This window comes from Pinus tabuliformis, chromosome X, assembly GCF_031772625.1.
Source record: "Pinus tabuliformis cultivar Carrire ecotype Pingquan chromosome X, CPIR1, whole genome shotgun sequence".
NCBI lineage: Eukaryota > Viridiplantae > Streptophyta > Pinopsida > Pinales > Pinaceae > Pinus > Pinus tabuliformis.
In genome coordinates, this window is record NC_142308.1 from 234,695,357 (window position 1) to 234,700,133 (window position 4,777).

General features: G+C 41.7%; 1 pseudogene; it reads left to right on the forward strand.

The window, feature by feature from the left end:
* Positions 1–1,911: 1,911 nt before the first annotated feature.
* LOC149139229 (uncharacterized) lies at positions 1,912–4,326 on the forward strand (annotated as a pseudogene).
* The last annotated feature ends 451 nt before the right edge of the window (positions 4,327–4,777 follow it).

A 4,777-nucleotide genomic window follows, 5' to 3' on the forward strand; every position in this document is an offset into this window, starting at 1 on the left:
CTGCGGTGATCTTTCAACCGCTTGTAGCGAGGTGCGGCACCACCGAACGCTTTCTTTTTAACAATACTAACGTTTATGGACTACGCCTATTCCAACATAAACTTACTTAGCTTGTGTTCTTATAACCGAATGAAGTGTTATCCTTTATACTTTAACAAAGAACATTCTCAATCATCAACCATGAACAATAAACCGAGAACATCAACAATACACAAGTATAAAGGGAGGGGAAACTCCCGAACAGTCTGCCCAACAATAATATTATAACAGCTTCTTCAATAATACATCAGCAAGTATACTTGGCAAAACTCCAAGTCTATACTTAGAACAATTTACAACCAAGGCATAGACAGCCTTTACAATACATGTGCCAACCTCATACGGTAGGAGGGTTCTCACTCGAGACACGAAGAACTCCTCCTCTAAGTTCTGCACAAAACTGCCCTTCAGAATTCACCCATACACGGCACTCCTTGCGAACCTTCAACCAAGATAATCTGCGCACTTCTTCTAAGTCCAATGCGCATGAGATATGCGCATTCACTTTACCCCTATGCGTACTTCTTCTTCTTGTACGAAGGCCTTATGAGCGAATGTCACTTGTCCAAATGAATCCTCTTCACCTTTCATTTACACGCATCATATGTGTATGTTAAGGGGGGGTATGCAACCCCATGGCCGACCCCCATATCAACGCACATATGCCCAACGAACAACACTTGCAAGTCGGCTTGCAAGTTATTCACCAACGCATATAAACTTTCGCTCGAATGACACTTAGTCATTTTTATGTGCGTCCCTATCATCGCACTTAACGTCGCATTTTTACCGTCGCTCGGTCGCTTTGTGTGTTCGTGCACCCGCCCGCGCGCCCGTGTGCCTACCCTTGCGCCCTTGTGCCCGACCTCACCCGGCGCCCGTCGCAACCGAGGCTCAAAGGCCTTACAATATTGGATTGGAATACGGTCGTGTCCTTCTCTAAATGGAGTGGCATTACCCACAGCGACCATCAACCAATGAACAAAATATTTGCCCTAAAACTCACAGCTATGGATCTGAACGACCCCGTTTGATCTCCTCGTCCCAACACTTTGTCATTTCTCCTCTCACTTGATAATTAAGGAAACAAATTCCTCTTCAGCTATAGACTACCTCTCCTCTGTCCCATATCTACATCCGTGTCAACGAAAAGCAGAGAATCCGAAGCTCTAATACCCACGGCCCGGCAAGTGGACAAGATCCACATCAACATCAATAAAAAGCAGCAAACCCTAAAATCCCAAACTTACAGAAATGAAAACAAGAATACAATTGTGTCAAGACCACAAACCTCAGCCTCGGCGTGGTAGAGATCACTTTTCGCCCGGTTCCTCGGTATCGCCACCACAGAACACGTGAGAATTCGTCTCATATTTGGAAAAATCAAACAAGCGGAGGAACGACAAATTGCCAAGAGGAAGAGAAAGGGGGACCGTGAAGATCCATAGATGTGAGTTTGACAGCAACTAATCTCTCCCTTGGATAACCGCTGCTGTAGGTTACGCCACTCCAGTTGCACGAGGACGTAGCCTTGCTCCAATCTGCATGGACGCTTGAGGATCACCGGTGATGAGGGAACCGGAATCCAACAGTGGCCGCTCAAGATCTTGACATGGGTAAGAAGAGAGAAAAAGGGGGAAAGAAAAGAAACATCGTATCGCGAGCGAGCGAGCGATTTAGATGAAGTAATGCAAGTTTATATAGCAAAAATAAAAAATGGATGTTTGCATTTCGTGGGGTCAGTCCAGAGATATCCGATTAAAGAAATGCGAAGAAAGGGGAGCATGATGCTGCCAGCGAGTGATACGTAGAAAGGCAAAAAAGTATGGAAATCAATATAAATAGGGTGGCGTCCAGGGATCAAAATTGAACATGTTAGAGCCGTTCAAAGGGTCTCTGGAAAGTCAGAGAAGTAAGAAGAAAATTTTACCAGTCAAAAAAAATTTAAAAATTGATTTTTGCCATTTAAAAAAAAAATTGGAATAATATCTTAAAATTTTTTAAGAAGTGCTGTAAAATTGTCAATTTTTTTTTAAATTTCATTTTTCCTGAAATTAGAATTTTAGGAATGAAAAAATTAGAATTTTAGGAATGTTGAATTTGTAAATTTCTTTTCATGTTAAAACTTAAGTCCCATTTTAGAAACTCCCATTTGAAAAACAACAGTTTCCTTTTGAGTTGTTTTTTCTAATTGTGCATATGATGCAAGTTCTTATTACGCGGTAAGGCGTTTCCCTCTGAAATCAACTCCCCTCTCTGCTTACCTGTCATCGTATAAGCCACACGATTATATGTTAGACGATTGCAACAATTTCAGTTGTTGATCGTTGATTCAAAAGGGTTGCCCAAACGGTTTGGGTGTTTCATTTGGGAGATCGAATAGTTTCATCAGGGTAGCTGAACCGGGCTCTCTAGTGCTACATGCGTCCCACTAACCCTGTTGGCGGGCTTTTCTTGTACTGTCTGTGGGTGGAGTTGATTGATCCCAAGGCTGTACTGAGCAGGCAGCACATTCTCACAAATCCCACATTCTCACAAATCCCGGTGTTCTCAAATCCATCGTTGAGAAAGCGGACATGAGAGAAAGCGATACCGTCCTAGAAATCGGGCCGGGTACTGGAATCTAACCCTAGAGTTGCTGCAGGCCACCCACAGAGTCATCGCAGTCGAGATCGATCCCCGAATGATCGAAGTAGTTCACAAATGCATAAAGGGGACCGAAATGGCTCAGAGATTGGAGGTGAGTTCCAATTTCCTTTGCATCTTGTTTTTACATTCATTCACCTTATTTACCTCATTAACAATATGTCAATTCCACATCGATTGTGACTCTTCATGCCCACCCCAAGTTTCAAATCCTCAGAGACATGTTTTCCCTTCATGAGATGTTGCTTCTATGCACCTGTGTAAGCAGCGGCTCAGGCTCCGGCTCCATGTGGATGGGGCAAGGTGTAGGTCTTCTGCCACAATCACTGAGACATATGTTTTCGAATATCTGTTGTCAGCCTGCTATAGTTCGTTGTGATATTCACATAATGGAAATGGGCATGCTTTCTGCATGACCTGACTTCAGTTCATCGTGATAATCCCATAATGGAGAAGGGTGCACTTGCTGCATTTGTAAACTGGAAACATCAACCAAAAAAAAATCCTACATTGACAACAATACTGAAGAAGGTTTATTTGTGAAATACCACATACATTAAAACTTTTTCAAATCTTTGCCAATCTGAAAACTGGGTTTAGGGTGAATTTCTCATGCCTATGCGATGAAAACTAGCTATGGGGTGAAGTCCTCATGCTTATGTGATAGCAGCCTTCTTTTCTTCAGTTACTACCTTTCTCCAATCTAATGATGCTTAGAAGTACCTGTGTGCTTTGGGAAGCCATAATCTTGTAACGTACTGCACTTTCTGTCTGGCAATGAAAAATGCCAATTTTGGCAATAAAACACTTCTTCTTTTTGCAAATTTGATGTTGCAGATGGATTCCCTACCCCCTTATGTCCAATTGGGCACCTTAGTATTAAATTTATGCAATTCAAACCTGTAATTCCAAGATTCTGGCAAATTTCTGCCAGATTTACAAGGAAAATGCACTGGAAAGAGATTCTGTTTACTGCAAGGTTAGCCTAAGCTATGTGCTTTGCAGGTTCCCTTGTGATGTCTTCGTAATTGTCTCTTGCAATTCCTTTTTTGTTCCTTGTGATTGCTGTCTTTGGTGATACCTTATTAATTTTTGGGATTACGATAAATCAAAGTTGCTCTTCTCTAATATGACTATCTCCTTTTTCTTTTCTGTTATGGACAGTTGGTGCGAGGGGACATACTACGAACAGAATTGCCAACTTTTGACATATGTGTAGCCAATATACCTTACCAGATATCATCTCCACTCATCTTCAAGCTTTTGTCCACCATGCCCAAGTTTCGAAGTGCCACCCTCATGCTTCAGAAGGAATTTGGCCACCACCTCGTGGCAAAGCCTGGTGATTCCCTTTTCAATCGCCTGGCCGTCAATGTGGATCTTCTGGCCAGTACCAAGCTCCTTATGGATGTGAGCAAGAGGCATTTTACGCCATGCCCTAAAGTGGATTCCTCTGTTGTGAGAATCGAACCAAGGGCATGGCCTCCTCCAGTCGACTTGAGTGAATGGAATAGATTCACTCTGATGTGTTTCACCAGAAAGAATAAGACTCTCGGTGCAATCTTCCTGTTCATCAATTTTAATCTTAAAGGCATATATCCCTGCTATTGTTTATTTGCTCCCCAAGATTATCTTCTTTAAAGGCATTTAGAGCATGGATGGCAGCAATTTCTCAACAAACAGTATAGGTACATTTGCATTGTATGAGAAAATGGAGGAATTTTTCCTTTTTAGTTAAAAGGACGAATCATCTTCGGTTTTTCTTTGCAAGAAATACTTTAAGCAGACAGGCGTTTCAATATGAATTAGTTATGTTTTTTCGATCTCTTCATATTTATTTTCTTCAACATGTTTGAAACCTTTTCTTCTCGGAACTATTGTTTTTGCAAATATTTTACCTTGAATCAATTCGTCTCAGCATGCATTCAAGTTAGTTAGAATGGAATCACATAGGTTTCAGCAGTTTAGCCTAGTCGGTTGTCTCATTAGTCAGGACTTATGAGATGTATGTTAAAAGACTGAAACCTGCTTATGTTAAGGTGAATTTGTGCTGAAAACAGTTTTCAATACTCATGGATCAGACCTTGATCCG